Here is an 18,454-nt window from a genome sequence, read left to right as displayed (position 1 = left end):
TTTTAATTTTAATTTTAATTTTAATTTTAATTTTAATTTTAATTTTAATTTTAATTTTAATTTTAATTTTAATTTTAATTTTAATTTTAATTTTAATTTTAATTTTAATTTTAATTTTAATTTTAATTTTAATTTTAATTTTAATTTTAATTTTAATTTTAATTTTAATTTTAATTTTAATTTTAATTTTAATTTTAATTTTAATTTTAATTTTAATTTTAATTTTAATTTTAATTTTAATTTTAATTTTAATTTTAATTTTAATTTTAATTTTAATTTTAATTTTAATTTTAATTTTAATTTTAATTTTAATTTTAATTTTAATTTTAATTTTAATTTTAATTTTAATTTTAATTTTAATTTTAATTTTAATTTTAATTTTAATTTTAATTTTAATTTTAATTTTAATTTTAATTTTAATTTTAATTTTAATTTTAATTTTAATTTTAATTTTAATTTTAATTTTAATTTTAATTTTAATTTTAATTTTAATTTTAATTTTAATTTTAATTTTAATTTTAATTTTAATTTTAATTTTAATTTTAATTTTAATTTTAATTTTAATTTTAATTTTAATTTTAATTTTAATTTTAATTTTAATTTTAATTTTAATTTTAATTTTAATTTTAATTTTAATTTTAATTTTAATTTTAATTTTAATTTTAATTTTAATTTTAATTTTAATTTTAATTTTAATTTTAATTTTAATTTTAATTTTAATTTTAATTTTAATTTTAATTTTAATTTTAATTTTAATTTTAATTTTAATTTTAATTTTAATTTTAATTTTAATTTTAATTTTAATTTTAATTTTAATTTTAATTTTAATTTTAATTTTAATTTTAATTTTAATTTTAATTTTAATTTTAATTTTAATTTTAATTTTAATTTTAATTTTAATTTTAATTTTAATTTTAATTTTAATTTTAATTTTAATTTTAATTTTAATTTTAATTTTAATTTTAATTTTAATTTTAATTTTAATTTTAATTTTAATTTTAATTTTAATTTTAATTTTAATTTTAATTTTAATTTTAATTTTAATTTTAATTTTAATTTTAATTTTAATTTTAATTTTAATTTTAATTTTAATTTTAATTTTAATTTTAATTTTAATTTTAATTTTAATTTTAATTTTAATTTTAATTTTAATTTTAATTTTAATTTTAATTTTAATTTTAATTTTAATTTTAATTTTAATTTTAATTTTAATTTTAATTTTAATTTTAATTTTAATTTTAATTTTAATTTTAATTTTAATTTTAATTTTAATTTTAATTTTAATTTTAATTTTAATTTTAATTTTAATTTTAATTTTAATTTTAATTTTAATTTTAATTTTAATTTTAATTTTAATTTTAATTTTAATTTTAATTTTAATTTTAATTTTAATTTTAATTTTAATTTTAATTTTAATTTTAATTTTAATTTTAATTTTAATTTTAATTTTAATTTTAATTTTAATTTTAATTTTAATTTTAATTTTAATTTTAATTTTAATTTTAATTTTAATTTTAATTTTAATTTTAATTTTAATTTTAATTTTAATTTTAATTTTAATTTTAATTTTAATTTTAATTTTAATTTTAATTTTAATTTTAATTTTAATTTTAATTTTAATTTTAATTTTAATTTTAATTTTAATTTTAATTTTAATTTTAATTTTAATTTTAATTTTAATTTTAATTTTAATTTTAATTTTAATTTTAATTTTAATTTTAATTTTAATTTTAATTTTAATTTTAATTTTAATTTTAATTTTAATTTTAATTTTAATTTTAATTTTAATTTTAATTTTAATTTTAATTTTAATTTTAATTTTAATTTTAATTTTAATTTTAATTTTAATTTTAATTTTAATTTTAATTTTAATTTTAATTTTAATTTTAATTTTAATTTTAATTTTAATTTTAATTTTAATTTTAATTTTAATTTTAATTTTAATTTTAATTTTAATTTTAATTTTAATTTTAATTTTAATTTTAATTTTAATTTTAATTTTAATTTTAATTTTAATTTTAATTTTAATTTTAATTTTAATTTTAATTTTAATTTTAATTTTAATTTTAATTTTAATTTTAATTTTAATTTTAATTTTAATTTTAATTTTAATTTTAATTTTAATTTTAATTTTAATTTTAATTTTAATTTTAATTTTAATTTTAATTTTAATTTTAATTTTAATTTTAATTTTAATTTTAATTTTAATTTTAATTTTAATTTTAATTTTAATTTTAATTTTGAATTTAAATTTTAATTTTAATTTTAATTTTAATTTTAATTTTAATTTTAATTTTAATTTTAATTTTGATTTTAATTTTAATTTTAATTTTAATTTTAATTTTAATTTTGATTTTGATTTTAATTTTAATTTTAATTTTAATTATTAATTTTAATTTTAATTTTAATTTTAATTTTAATTTTAATTTTAATTTTAATTTTAATTTTAATTTTAATTTTAATTTTAATTTTGATTTTATTGGTAATTAATTTGATTAATTTCACAATATCCTTTGTTCATGGCTCCAGAGATTCCTTTCAGTATTTTGGGGCCGTCCATTAATTACGTAAGGGTTTTTGGGGGGAGGGGGGGTTTGAGAAATCTTACGCGCCATACAAAAATTTTTGGGTTCTCATACAAAAAATCTTACAAGGGGGGGAGGGGGTATCAGAAAATTACGAAAAATCCCTTACGTAATTAATGGACAGCCCCTTTGCTATTGATTGCTAAAGGATTTTTCTAGATTTTATTTATGAATTTCTTCGTTCATGCCTCTGGAGTTTTTTTGATATTCCATCAGATATTAGTTCTAGAATTGCTTCAAGAATTTCACAAAATACTTTTTTTATTCCTCTAGAAATTCCTTCGGATATGTACCCACAGATTTCTGAAAGAGTTGCTCCAGAGATTCCAGAGAATTTTTCAGGAATCCATGGGATTTCCTTCAAAGCTTTTTCAGGGATTTGCTCCAGAGAATTACTCCACAAGTTCTTCAATTATATAAACAATTTGTTCACAACAAATTCCTTCGGGAATGTATCTAGAGTTCTGAAAAAATACTTCAGAAATTTATTCGGAAATTTATCCACAGATTCCTTCCAGATATTACCCACAGATGTCTTCGTTCGTGGCTTCAGAAATTCTTCCATCTAAGGAAATCCTCTAGAGATTTTTTTTGGGAATGCCTCCTTATTTCATTTTCTGTATTGTTTTTACAGTTTCCATCAAGAATTTTTGAATGATTCAACACTTTTTTGTTCAATTCTGCTGAAATTTATCTGAGAATTATGCAGATTTTTCTGAGAGCATAGCTCCACATCAATATTTTCGAATGCAAATATGATTTAAAATCACTTATCACACATATATTTATTGGCATACTGTCATTATCGAGACCATAATTGAATTTAACTACAAGAAATAAACTCGGAAACACATTTGCGCCAATCCTTCGGTTTCGAGCTAGTCGGCAGACTAGCAGAATTTTTCTCCTCAAAACTATCGTCGAGTTATTTGGGCAATTCTTGGATTTTCTTCGGGAGCACCTGAAAAAAATGTTAAAAACATGCAACATAAGTATTCCAATACAGCAAGGTCACATAAAGCCATCAATTACTTTTTCGGTATAGTTTTCCATTAAAATGTTTGGATCGAGGTTTGGATGGATCCTCCGTGGCCCATAGTAGCTCCAGGGTTTCCTGGAGAAATTGCTTCGTAGCCAACGAGAATTCCAGTTCGTAACGGTCTGACGCTACCTAAGAATATATAATAATAAAATTATATTTTAATTAGAAGCTAGACACGTTATGCGGCAGTAGATTTACTTACCTGTTCGTCTTAAAGAAGCTCACGTGTTTAGCTATCGTGCTGTTGTAATCAAAACAAAGTTCATTGGTGGCTGAAATTTCTTTCTATATTTGAAGTGTGTGTGGAAGGTTCTAGATTTGGCGTATATTACCTCGTATATTATAAACATAAGAAATCTTAATGGGAAACAGAATGAACTCTTAGAAGAAAGTATATGTTTGGACACATACTTAAATAAAATCATTGGATTTCTTTTCGTGTACAACATCAATTCAAATTAAAAAAAAAAAATATTTTTAATACATAATTTAATCAGAATTTTTCCATGTGTTACGTATTATGTTTACTGTTTTATCGAGCTTTGTTGTTATTTTTAAGTGAAAACCATCATAGGGACAATATGTCTGTTGATGTAATAATAATAAATTAATAAATAAATAAGAGATTGCATAAGAATTGCCATTCTACGATGCCAGTTCTTAACACAAGTCAAACCCAAATAGGCTCAATAAATTCATCAGAATTACTTCAAGGAATTTTATGAGAAAGGTGTTCTTAAGATACCGATGCTTTATACACCAAGGAGTTTTCTAAGAACTGTGATCTCTCGACAACAATTCTTAACATAAATAGCATCTCAAAATAATTTAAATAAATTTATCAGAATCACACCAAGGAGTTTTCTAAACACTGTGATCTCTCGACAACAATTCTTAACCTAAATAACATCTCAAAAAAAAAAAAATAAATAAATCAGAATAACACCAAGGAACTTCCTTAGAACTGTGATCTTACGACAACAATTCTTACCATAAATAAAATCTCAAAATTATTTAAATAAATTTATAAGAATCACACCTAGGAGATTCCTAAGAACTGTGATCTCATGACAACAATTCTTACCATAAATAAAATGCCTGAATAATTAAAACACATTTATCAGAATCACACCAAGGAGTTTCCTAAGAACTTCGATCTCACGACAACAATTCTTAATATAAATAACATCTCAAAAAATTTAAATAAATCAGAATCATACCAAGGAGTTCCCTTAAAACTGTGATCTTACGCAACAATTCTTACCATAAATAACATTTCAAAATAATTTAAATAAATTTATCAGAAGCACACCAAGGAGTTTCCTAAGAACTGTGATCTCTCGACAACAATTATTAGAACTGTGATCTTACGACAACAATTACTACCATAAATAAAATCGCAAAAAAAAATTAAAAGAAAATTAATCAGAATCACACCAAGGAGTTTTCTAAGAACTGCGATCTTACGACAACAATTCTTACCATAAATAAAATCTCAAAATAATTTAAATAAATTTATCAGAATCACACCAAGGAGTTTTCTAAGAACTGTGATCTCTCGACAACAATTCTTAACACAAATAACATCTCAAAAAAATTATATAAATAAGAATCACACCAAGAAGTTGCCTTAGAACTGTGATCTTACGACAACAATTCTTACCATAAATAACATCTCAAAATAATTTAAATAAATTTATCAGAATCACCCCAAGGAGTTTTCTAAGAACTGTGATCTCTCGACAACAATTCTTAACATAAATAACATCTCAAAAAATTTAAATAAATCAGAATCATACCAAGGAGTTCCCTTAGAACTGTGATCTTACGACAACAATTTTTGCCATAAATAACATCTCAAAATAATTTAAATAATATTATCAGAATCACACCAAGGAGTTTCCTAAGAACTGTGATCTTACGACAACAATTCTTATCATAAATAAAATCTCTAAATAATTTTGATAAATTTATCAGAATCACACCAAGGAGTTTCCTAAGAACTGTGATCTCTCGACAACAATTATTACCATACATAAAATCTCAAAATTATTTAAATAAATTTATCAGAATCACACCAAGGAGTTTTCTAAGAACTGTGATCTCTCGACGACAATTCTGAACATAAATAACATCTCAAAAAAATTTATATAAATCAGAATCACACTAAGGAATTCCCTTAGAACTGTGATCTTACGATAACAATTCTTACCATAAATAACATCTCAAAATAATTTAAATAAATTTATCAGAATCACTCCAAGGAGTTTCATAAGAACTGCGATCTTACGACAACAATTCTTACCATAAATAAAATCTCAAAAAAAAATTAAAAGAAAATTAATCAGAATCACACCAAGGAGTTTTCTAAGAACTGTGATCTCTCGACAACAATTCTTACCATAAATAACATCTCAAAAAATATATATAAATCAAAATCACACCAAGGAGTTCCCTTAGAACTGTGATCTCTCGACAACAATTCTTACCATAAATAAAATCTCAAAATAATTTAAATAAATTTATCAGAATCACACCAAGGAGTTCCCTTAGAACTGTGATCTAACGACAACAATTCTTACCATAAATAACATCTCAAAATAATTTAAATAAATTTATCGGAATCACACCAAGGAGTTTTCTAAGAACTGTGATCTTACGACAACAATTCTTACCATAAATAAAATCTCAAAATAATTTTGATAAATTTATCAGAATCACACCAAGAAGTTTCCTTAGAACTGTGATCTCTCGACAACAATTATTACCATAAATAAAATCTCTAAATTATTTAAATAAATTTATCAGAATCACACCAAGGAGTTTTCTAAGAACTGTGATATCTCCTGACAACAATTCTTAACATAAATAATATCTCAAAAAAATTTAAATAAATGAGAATCCTACAAAGGAGTTGCCTTAGAACTGTGATCTTATGACAACAATTCTTACCATAAATAAAATGTCTAAATAATTTAAACACATTTATCAGAATCACGCCAAGGAGTTTCCTAAGAACTTTGATCTCACGACAACAATTCTTTCCATAAATAAAATCTCAAAATTTTTTAATAAATTTATTAGAATCACACCAAGGAGTTCCCTTTAAACTGTGATCTTACGACAACAGTTCTTACCATAAATAAAATGTCTAAATAATTTAAATAAATTTATCAGAATCACACCAAGGAGTTTCCTAAGAACTTTGATCTCACTTACCATAAATAAAATCTCAAAATTATTTAAATAAATTTATCAGAATCACACCTAGGAGATTCCTAAGAATTGTGATCTTTCGACAACAATTCTAAACATAAATAAAATCTCAAAATAATTTAAATAAATTGATCATTTCAAATTTCAAAAATTATTTTAATAAATTAATCAAAATTGCGTCAAGGAGTTGCATATAAATTATGATCAAAAGATTACAATTTTTAATACCATTCAAATTTGGAAAATATTGTTAAACAAAATGAACAGAATTTCTCCAAAGAGATCCATAAGAATTGTGATCTTGCGATATAAATTCTTAACGCAAGTCGAATTTGAAAAAAAAAATATAATTAAGCAATCAATACTAAGTCAAGATTTCTCCAGGAAGTTCCATATAAATGGCTCTAATTCTTATCACAATTCAAATTCAACACATGTCAAAATTTTAAACAAGTTTTAAATATAGCAATCATAATCGCTCCAAGGAGATCCATAAGAATTAACGATGGAAACCGTTTCGTAAATCAAGTAAAATTTAAAAATAATCCTATTAACGCATTCAGAATTGCACCAGAGTTCCGTAAGCAGAGATGAAAATTTACTTACTTCTTACTTGTTGGACTATACGATGAACTCTCCGATTAACCCACGCTAAGTGATGAATGCTTCTCCACCCACTGGGACCGCAATTGGTTTCTATCCCCGTGGATGTTGAGTGCCCTTAGGTCCTACTCAACTAAAAGCTGAATGTAATCGCGACCTCTCCGTGGTTCTGTGCAGAATATTATTTTCGGCTGTCGGTCTTACAGCATCAGTGCTATATAATATATATACTTGGTGTATTCCGTTATTCACTTAATAGGTAACATCAATATCACACCATTTCACTACTAATATTTATTTTTTTCCAATTTTTCCTTCTTCTCTTTTTTTCATTTCTTTGAGCACTTCCACAGTTTTTAATTGAAGGGCTTTCTTTGCCTCCCATTGCATGAATTTCAATATTGTGAAGCCAGCACAATGATACACCTTCCCCAGGGAGACGAGAAAATTTTCCCAACTGGACCATAGCCGTAACCAATAGACTAATTGAAGACCCAACTACACAACTAATCACTGTTTCCATCCCCGGAAGAAGCGCAAACACTTATACAAATGCAATCACTGCAGCATCGAAACGCGTGTAAACCTCCGGGCACAGAGGGTTCGCGAAACGGTTCTTCTTCATCGGTTCCATCTTCCAAACATTCTCCAGCCTCCAACTGCCGGAAGAACACGGGAAATGCGGTTTCAGCGGGTAAATGTTGTACCCATAATGACTCCACCGACACGACGCGACCAAACGACAACGTTACCGTAATCAATTCCGGCGATTATTTTGGTCCCGGCGACAGTAAGACGAGAACAAACCGGACGCGCAAGTCTTTCTATTTTCTCGACCGACGGACCCGATTTTATTTCCAACTGATGCTTTGTTGCTTTTTTTGACTGCCTTTTCGGCAACTGTCAACGATGCGCGAAAAAATCGAACACTCAGCATAATTTCGGGGTTATGATTTATGCTTTCCGAAATTTTCGATGAGCAACATATCTAACAAATGCCTAACAGTGTCGAACGCCTAACTTCCTCCGTGCTGGGTTCCATTGAACCCAGTACGGAGGGTTAGCCTAACATTAGCCTAATGTGAGACTAACTGGCCAGCATGTTAGGCTAACTTTTTGTCTCACTTTTGCCTAATGTTAGTCTAAAATTAGACAGATATGACACACTTTTGTTAGACATGTTGCAAATTCGAAACATGTTTGTTAGTCTAACATTAGACTAACGTTAGACATGTTTTAGTATGGGCTGTTAGACGAATGTTAGGCATAGATTTTATGCTGCTTGTTTTCATTCCAGCTGTCATCCGAGCAAGAAGTGTGATTGTAGTAGTGAACTTTTAGCGGCGTTCACTACTACAACCGCATTTCTGCCTCGAATGAAAGCTGGACGAAATTTTATTCTAATTCTAATTCTAATTTTAATTTTAATTTTAATTTTAATTTTAATTTTAATTTTAATTTTAATTTTAATTTTAATTTTAATTTTAATTTTAATTTTAATTTTAATTTTAATTTTAATTTTAATTTTAATTTTAATTTTAATTTTAATTTTAATTTCAATTTTAATTTTAATTTTAATTTTAATTTTAATTTTAATTTTAATTTTAATTTTAATTTTAATTTTAATTTTAATTTTAATTTTAATTTTAATTTTAATTTTAATTTTAATTTTAATTTTAATTTTAATTTTAATTTTAATTTTAATTTTAATTTTAATTTTAATTTTAATTTTAATTTTAATTTTAATTTTAATTTTAATTTTAATTTTAATTTTAATTTTAATTTTAATTTTAATTTTAATTTTAATTTTAATTTTAATTTTAATTTTAATTTTAATTTTAATTTTAATTTTAATTTTAATTTTAATTTTAATTTTAATTTTAATTTTAATTTTAATTTTAATTTTAATTTTAATTTTAATTTTAATTTTAATTTTAATTTTAATTTTAATTTTAATTTTAATTTTAATTTTAATTTTAATTTTAATTTTAATTTTAATTTTAATTTTAATTTTAATTTTAATTTTAATTTTAATTTTAATTTTAATTTTAATTTTAATTTTAATTTTAATTTTAATTTTAATTTTAATTTTAATTTTAATTTTAATTTTAATTTTAATTTTAATTTTAATTTTAATTTTAATTTTAATTTTAATTTTAATTTTAATTTTAATTTTAATTTTAATTTTAATTTTAATTTTAATTTTAATTTTAATTTTAATTTTAATTTTAATTTTAATTTTAATTTTAATTTTAATTTTAATTTTAATTTTAATTTTAATTTTAATTTTAATTTTAATTTTAATTTTAATTTTAATTTTAATTTTAATTTTAATTTTAATTTTAATTTTAATTTTAATTTTAATTTTAATTTTAATTTTAATTTTAATTTTAATTTTAATTTTAATTTTAATTTTAATTTTAATTTTAATTTTAATTTTAATTTTAATTTTAATTTTAATTTTAATTTTAATTTTAATTTTAATTTTAATTTTAATTTTAATTTTAATTTTAATTTTAATTTTAATTTTAATTTTAATTTTAATTTTAATTTTAATTTTAATTTTAATTTTAACATAAAAAACATCTCAAAAAAAAATAAAATTAATCAGAATCATACCAAGCAGTTCCCTTAGAACTGTGATCTTACGACAACAATTCTTACCATAAATAACATCTCAAAATAATTTAAATAAATTTATCAGAATCACACCAAGGAATTTCCTAAGAACTGTGATCTTACGACAACAATTATTACCATAAATAAAATCTAAAAATAATTTAAATAAATTTATCAGAATCACACCAAGGAGTTTCCTAAGAACTTTGATCTCACGACAACAATTCTTACCATAAATAAAATCTCAAAATTATTTAAATAAATTTATCAGAATCACACCAAGGAGTTCTCTAGAAATTGTGATCTATCGACAACAATTCTTAACCTAAATAACATCTCAAAAATTTTTTAATAAATCAGAATCATACCAAGGAGTTCCCTTAGAACTGTGATCTCACGACAACAATTCTTACCATAAATAACATCTCAAAATAATTTAAATAAATTTATCAGAATCACACCAAGGAGTTTCCTAAGAACTGTGATCTTACGATAACAATTATTACAATAAATAAAATCTCAAAATAATTTAAATAAATTTATCAGAATCACACCAAGGAGTTTCCTAAGAACTTTGATCTCACGACAACAATTCTTACCATAAATAAAATCTCACAATAGGCTCCTAAAGTCCTATCGGGATTCTTGTTTTAAACCACAATATATGGTCCAAGAATGCATATTTACTCATTTTTTGACGTTTTCATTAACCGTAGTTGAAAATATATAATTTTTATTTTATTAGCCTTTTGTTTCGTCCCTAGCTTATAACACATACTTTGAGTGATTTTTTTTCACCGTGTATGTCAGATAGGAACATTTTTGAAATCCCAGTGCGAAAAATGTCGAGCTCAGTCACACAAGGTTGACCTCAAATGTCAAAGTAGAACTATTTACCATTTTGCTGATTTCGAATTTTCTCATTATTCCTTTGTTTTTCAAGTTCGAGTAAAGTACAATTCCGATTAGAATACCATGCTTGATCGTATTATTCAATATAAGCGAGATTTCGTTTTTAATTTTAGGACCCTATTATTCAAATAAATTTATCAGAATCACACCTAGGAGATTCCTTAGAATTGTGATCTTTCGATAACAATTCTTAACATAAATAAAATCTCAAAATAATTTAAATAAATTGATCATTTCAAATTTCAAAAATTATTTCAATACATTAATCAAAATTGCTTCAAGGAGTTGCATAAAAATTATGATCAAAAGATTACAATTTTCAATACCATTCAAATTTGACAAATATTGTTAAACAAAATGAACAGAATTTCCCCAAAGAGATCCATAAGAACTGTGATCTTGCGATATAAATTCTTAACGCTAGTCGAATTTGAAAAAAATAATATAATTAAGCAATCAATACTAAGTCAAGATTTCTCCAGGAAGTTCCATATAAATGGCTCTAATTCTTATCACAATTCAAATTCAACACATGTCAAAATTTTAAACAAGTTTCAAATATAGCAATCATAATCGCTCCAAGGAGATCCATAAGAATTAACGATGGAAACCGTTTCTTAAATCAAGTAAAATTTAAAAATAATCCTATTAACGCATTCAGAATTGCACCAGAGTTCCGTAAGAAGAGATGAAAATTTACTTACTTCTTGTTGGGTTATACGATGAACTCTCCAAATATATTTATTTGGTGTATTCCGTTATTCATGCGATTCCACCAAATGCCGTTTTGCTTTCTCACAAAGACACTCTACAGTCATTTTCACTTAATAGGTAACATCAATATCACACCATTCCACTACTAATATTTATTTTTTTCCAATTTTTCCTTCTTCACTTTTTTCATTTCTTTGTGCACTTTCACAGTTTTTAATTGAAGGGCTTTCTTTGCCTCCCATTGCATGAATTTCAATATTGTGAAGCCAGCACAATGATACACCTTCCCCAGGGAGTCGAGGAAATTTTCCCGACTGGACCATAGCCGTAACCATTAGGCTAATTGAAGACCCAACTACACAACCAATCACTGTTTCCATCCTCGGAAGAAGCACAAACACTTATACAAATGCAATCACTGCAGCATCGAAACGCGTGTAAACCTCCGGGCACAGAGGGTTCGCGAAACGGTTCTTCTTCATCGGTTCCATCTTCCAAACATTCGAGAACACGGGAAATGCGGTTTCGGCGGGTAAATGTTGTACCCATAATGACTCAACCGATACGACGAGACCAAACGACAACGTTACCGTAATCAATTCCGGCGATGATTTTAGTCCCGGCGACAGTAAGACGAGAACAAACCGGACGCGCAAGTCTTTTTACTTTCTCGACCGACAGACCCGATTTTTATTTCCAACTGATGCTTTTGTTGCTTTTATTAACTGCCTTTTCGTCAACTGTCAACGATGCGCGAAAAAATCGAACACTCAGCATAGTTTCGGGGTTATGATTTATGCTTTCCGAAGTTTTCGATGAGCAACATACCTAACAAATGCCTAACAGTATCGAACGCCTAACTTCCTCCGTGCTGGGAATGGCGGGACAAGCTTCTCAATGTGTGTGTGTGTGAGATACTATAGACACTATAGATTCCATAGACTCGCGGAGACGTAGACAACTGTAGCCAAACGAACTGTCAGTTCGTGTAGCCAAACGAGCATGACGTCATGATTGCAATAGCGACAATGGATTGCGTGACGTCATATTTGCTTGGTACACTCTAAATTCATGGTAAAACACACTAAAATCGTATTGCTCAACAATGTCTCCGCGAGTCTATGGAATCTATAGTGTCTATATGAGATACTCGTTCTTGAATTCGCTGTACGAAAGAACGATGGAAGGAATGAAAATGTGAGAGCGAAAGAGAAAGAGCGCTTCGACCCATTGATGTGTAAGGCTGCGGCCAGAGTGGACGCGTCACGCGACGCGACGCGGTGCGGCGCGTTTTTGACGCGGCTTCCAACGCGACTTGATAGCCACAGTGAACGCGGTGCAACGCGTCTGTTCGTAAAGCAAACTGAAAAGTTTTCATAATTTCCCTCACCTTTGCACATGAATACTGACCATAACTATTTTATTAATTAGTTATTATATTAAACTGACCATAATTATTTTATCTTTCGAATTACATCACTTCACACCATCAATGTATAATTCCCAACTCGGGTTGCAGAGACAGTTTGTGATACACTCTAAAGAATTTTCACGTCCGATTTACGTGAAATACCACGTAGCTCCTCCTTGTTCACAAAATCTCAAATGTTACCTGACGTCAGTAACTATCACCCGATAATCACGGCGTATACACCGCCCTGTTTGGTAAAATCCACCCAATTTTCACGTTAATCGTTTGAATGCGTTTGTGTTAGTGAACTTCTGACTTGGAAGTTTCCGCGAACCTAAAGCTACGTGAATTTCAGGTGTGCAAAAATAAATTCAATATGGCGTCGAAAAATAAGTTGATACCACAACCGCTTGCTGATGTAGTTCCCGAGCAAATTGCTGCAAGTATTGAACGGTAATTTAATTATTTAAAGCAATAGATTTTGAATAATTACATAAGCAGTAAACTTTTTCATTTTAAATATTTTCAGCTGTCTCCTGACGGTGACGAAGGACCCAGTTCAGCAAGTGTTTTTAAACAACTGGACTACGAAGATTTTGTATCAAGACTTTTTCACGACATCCGTATTGGAAATTTGTACATGTTTGGGGTAAAAATAGTTATAATGATTCATCAATGTGTATGCGACACAGTTGTAAGTATAGATTAAGTAAATACTCAAAAATAAAAGATTGTGAAATATTTTTTTGTTTAATTGTTATGTATACCAGATTGTAGCGTATTTGAGGAGGCAAAAGTTCTTAAATCCCTATATGATGCAATGATATATTTTACGGTCGGGTAAAAGTAATGCTTTTTATTGCATTTTGTAAGAATTTAAACTCTCTTGCCTCTTCAAATACGTTGCAAGCTGGTGCTGCTGCTTTATTTTCATTCAAAAATGATGTACAAATTACGTGAAATTCACGTAGAGCTAGTCATGTTTTCACGTAAAAGTTACCTGTGACTCCGGTAGCACTCACCCACATTTTACGTAAACGATACGTACAATGCATGTCAATTTTACCTGACTCACCACGTCGATGAGCGAAGCTCACATTTATTCAGCTACCTGAAGTTCCGGTAAAGGCGACGTGAAAAATATGGTGGACGAAAACTACCCATCTTTTCACGTAAATCGGACGTGAAAATTCTTCAGAGTGTAGGTTCGTCTTGACAACAAGTAGCACACAATCAAAGCGAGCTGTCTCCTCTCTATCGGTTTAAAAGCCATAACATTTCAACAGTTTTTAAGAGTTATCTGATGAAAAATGTTCAAGAGATATGTGATTATTGTGCTCAACCTAAAATTAAAAATGAACCATTTATCAAAATGCACCTTCAACTGCTATTTATTTATTTCGGATGATTCAGAAGAGGCATACATTTGGGACAATGGTGGTTCCCTAACCTCAAATCTACCCGTCCTACAGGTACAAATTTTGAAATTTTATGAACAAGTGAGCTTGTAGTCAGAGCTGCCACAGGGTGTTGTATACGTAAAAAAATGGCACCCCTTAGTTTATTTTTAATCAGCAAGGCAATGCAACAAGTTTGTTCTCAAAATTAATATATTTTTATTTTAAAACTTTTTTTTAAGCTTACAGTCCTAGTAGAATACTTCGAGATAGTAAAATAAACGAGAGGATGCCAACCCTTTTTGTGCATGAAACATAGGTAGGGGTAATGTGAAAGCTCTGCTTGTAATGGGTGTAGAATGACGTAAAAGAGATTTTGATTATTTCCGTTAAGTCTTAAGTCATAAATTTGAAAAAATTACTGATTTTGATTCGCAATATAGGTGAAAAGTGTGGTTACGAGACGTCACCGGATAATAAACATGTGGTATTATTCATGTTAATATTTTTTACATTCACATTTGAATGCATTTGAAAAACATTTTCGTAAAATTAGCGCCATGATTTGGTAAAAACGGACGAAATCCACACAAAAATACAAAATTCTCCGCGCGAACCGCGTGACTTCCGCATCAAAAACAGTGCATGCACTGTTTTGTCGTGCGTCGCGCGGCTAAACGCTTTCCGCTTCGCATCGTTCCGCGCGCACTCTGGCATGTTGTGATTGTTTTACCTGTATTCTAAGGGTACGGCCAGAGTGGACGCGTCACGGTTTTCCCATACGATTTGACAGCTCCTTATTATTGATTGTTATTCCGCTGCGTGCAAATTTCCGCGTCGCGTCGCGTGACGCGTCCACTCTGGCCGGCACCTAATGCACGGAGTTCTGCCGCGCGTCGACGCGCGACCCTTCAAATGCCGCATCGCACCGCGCCGCACCGCGTGACGCGTCCACTCTGGCCGGCACCTAAGGCACCCTACACACTACTCAAACGGTTTGACCAACATTGACTCCGCCCCCAGGTTGGTGGTTGAGTTGGTGCTGTGTTTGACCGTGTGTGATGCTGCTTGACGAACCGATTTGGCAGTTCGTCAAACCGATTTGACGGTTGACGGTCACCCTTAGGTACCCTACACACTACTCAAACGGTTTGACCAACATTGACTCCGCCCCCAGGTTGGTGATTGAGTTGGTGCTGTGTTTGACCGTGTGTGATGCTGTTTGACGAACCGATTTGGCAGTTCGTCAAACCGATTTGACGGTTGATGGTTTGGTTGGAAAAAATCAAACAAGTTTGATTTTACTCAAACCAACGGTGGGCGGAGCCAATGTTTGACGAACCAATCGTACCGTGTGTAGTGTTGTTGCACAAACACAGTGCGATTTCAAATGGGGGATGATGTTGGTGCAACCAAAGTGACATGTTGGTGCAACACGATTTGGCAGTTCGTCATACGGTTGCAGAAACATTCGCTGGTTCGATCAACCTGGGGGCGGTGGCAATGTTGGTCAAACGGTTTGAGTAGTGTGTAGGGTGCCTAAGAGGGTATGGTTGCACCTGCTTGGTCGAAGTGGAGTCTGCCCTGGTTGGGGATTCGGTGAACTACTTTAGGAGCGGAAAGACGTGTGTCCGCGTTGTTGTACCGTTTGAGAAGAAACTCGGTTACCACAGCCACCAACAACAATGTCGCTCACGCCTTTCAATCCGACCAACATGGTGTCGATCAGCTGTTGAAATGCTCATGGCGCAGCTTTCACTCCCGGCGGAAGACGGTTATAGCGGTGCAGTCCACGATGCGTGTTGATCGCCAGGAGCCTTCGTCCACCTCCACTTGCAGAAACGCATCCGTCAGGTCAATCTGACTGAAGACCATGCAGTTTGCAAGATTGGCGAAGATATCCTGCGGCAGAGGTATTTACGGATACTGATGACGAGGTTGCAGCGCTTCATTCACTCTCGTCGAGTAGTCTCCGCAGATCCAGATCTTGCCATATGCCTTACGGATCACCACAATCGGAGCTGCTCACTCCGAAAAATCTACCGGTGTGAGGATCTCCGCACGTTCCAATCGATCCAGCTTGTTGTCGATTGCCTGGTACAACGCGTACGCAACCGGACGCTTCGGTTGAAACACAGGGGTCACTCCAGCAGGAGGCAGCAGGGATTATAGTCCGGGGGCCTGACGAACCCCCCTAGCCGGCTAAGAATAGGACTACCGAATCCAACTCAAGGTGTCAAGCGACCCGTGTCAAGGAATGAGGGGGTGAAAAAGATGCGCGATCGTTAACGGAGCTTGTGGGGTACCTGGGCACCCCCCCCCCCCCCCCACTATGTTTCGTCCCTTACTGCGTTAAAGCAGGGCTCTCTTTTTCCGTGCAACTCGTGGGATCAAGCATGAAAAGTTCAAATAAAAATCAAAACCAAGTAGGAGGTAGGGCTAGTGGCGAAGCAAACCCCTTCGCAAGAAGTGGGTTGGCGAGGTCTCCGTTAAGGAGAAGCGAGGAAGTAGGAGCGTGAAGCTCCAGCTTGGAAGCTTCGTTCCACTCTCCGGAAAGCCAGCCGGTGAAGATACTGGACGGAGCGTGGTTGATGAGGGCCATCAACCAAAAGAGAGAAGGACTGCCCGCTTGGCAAGATCATGGGCTTTGCGTCCACGAAGTCCAACATTAGTAAGGACCTGAAAACGGCCCTGTTGCGACTTCGTAAGTCAATGGACGATGCCAACCAGGATCAAGTGAAACTCGTGAAAACTGCAGCAGCGACGGAACCGGCGAAAGTAAAGGTTACGAAGTCTACCCAGACGGAGGCCTTCGCCTTCGCAGGTAGTCCAAAAGGAGTGGTGGAAGGGACTGCTTGTGATAAGCACTCGCAGAAACGGGTGAGGCAGCTGTCAGGTGAGGAGCTGTCTGGCGGTGCCCGCAAGGCTAGGAAGATACTACATACTTCCGAAGATCGGCAGTAATGCCGGCAAATCGGACCCCAGCCAGGCGTCCTTGGAAAGCTGGTAAGGGTGGGCCTGAAAAGGCTGGCCCGTCCCGGTTGGAATGGAACAGGGGGTCCTTAGCAACCACAGAGTAGGGTGAACCAAGGGGAGGACCCCCCCCCCCCCCCCCCCTTGGACAAAAGTCGAGCGGAAGTGGAAGAAGAAAAAGCCGCAGATCGAGGAGAACAGGGCCGCTAAACCAAGAAGACGCAAAAAAGTAGGTGCCAAGCGCGAGGAAGGCGACGCGCTCAATTTCAAAACCGAACAGTCTAAGTACTCGGGCGTCTTGAAGGCGATGCGAAGCGATGCCAAGCTCTTGGATCTGGGAGCCGACGTGCGCAGTATTAGACGTACTTGTAAGTATTGGGTAGTCAGTCGGGAGTACTACAGAGACTCCCCGACTCAATGGCCTCAGGGTCGGCACGTTCACTATACAATTAACTCGCGGGCAGGTAATTTCCGTACAAAATGGAGGAAAACCACAGCACTTTTACACTTTCTACACCAGTTTATTGCTCAACTACGCTTTATTCCTAGGCTATTCCTGGCACTTTCTGCTCCCACTTTCTTAATTCTATCTGACCTGTTCTTTGAGGGGCCCCTTCTCCTTCTGCTTCACCACCTCTCCTTCCTCGTCTCCAACGGTGGCTCGCGTGCGGGTGTGGATCCTCGGCTCGCTCTCCACGGTTTCCGGGGGTGGCTTGGGACTCGCGCTGCTCCGTATTCTGGCCTGCTACTCGTCCGAGTCCTTATCGATGTCGTAGTGGATCGGTCTTCGGTTTTTGCCGGAATGACTTTGGACACTCGGATTTCGTAGGGCACTTCACGGGGTTCTTGAACCAAAAAACGGCGGGGTTCTGGGACGGGGAATGAATTACTTTTCAGGTCTATACCGAAGAATATCACTATTACCTGATGTCCTCTTCGCCTCCTTTCCACTTCTTCAAACTCCTTCTATAACTTCTCACTG

General features: G+C 30.7%; 1 long non-coding RNA gene across 1 annotated transcript; it reads right to left on the bottom strand.

The window, feature by feature from the left end:
• Positions 1-3,351: 3,351 nt before the first annotated feature.
• Positions 3,352-8,480, bottom strand: LOC134285426 (uncharacterized). Its single transcript, XR_009996369.1, has 2 exons — positions 3,618-8,480; positions 3,352-3,546 (listed from the first exon to the last, which is right to left on the bottom strand). It is a non-coding gene; the product is annotated as an uncharacterized LOC134285426 (long non-coding RNA).
• Between the last annotated feature and the right edge of the window lie 9,974 nt (positions 8,481-18,454).

Source organism: Aedes albopictus, chromosome 1, assembly GCF_035046485.1.
Source record: "Aedes albopictus strain Foshan chromosome 1, AalbF5, whole genome shotgun sequence".
In the NCBI taxonomy this organism is placed as follows: Eukaryota; Metazoa; Arthropoda; class Insecta; order Diptera; family Culicidae; genus Aedes; species Aedes albopictus.
Note: the sequence above shows the minus strand (reverse complement) of the source record. Positions and strands in the feature narration are given on the sequence as shown.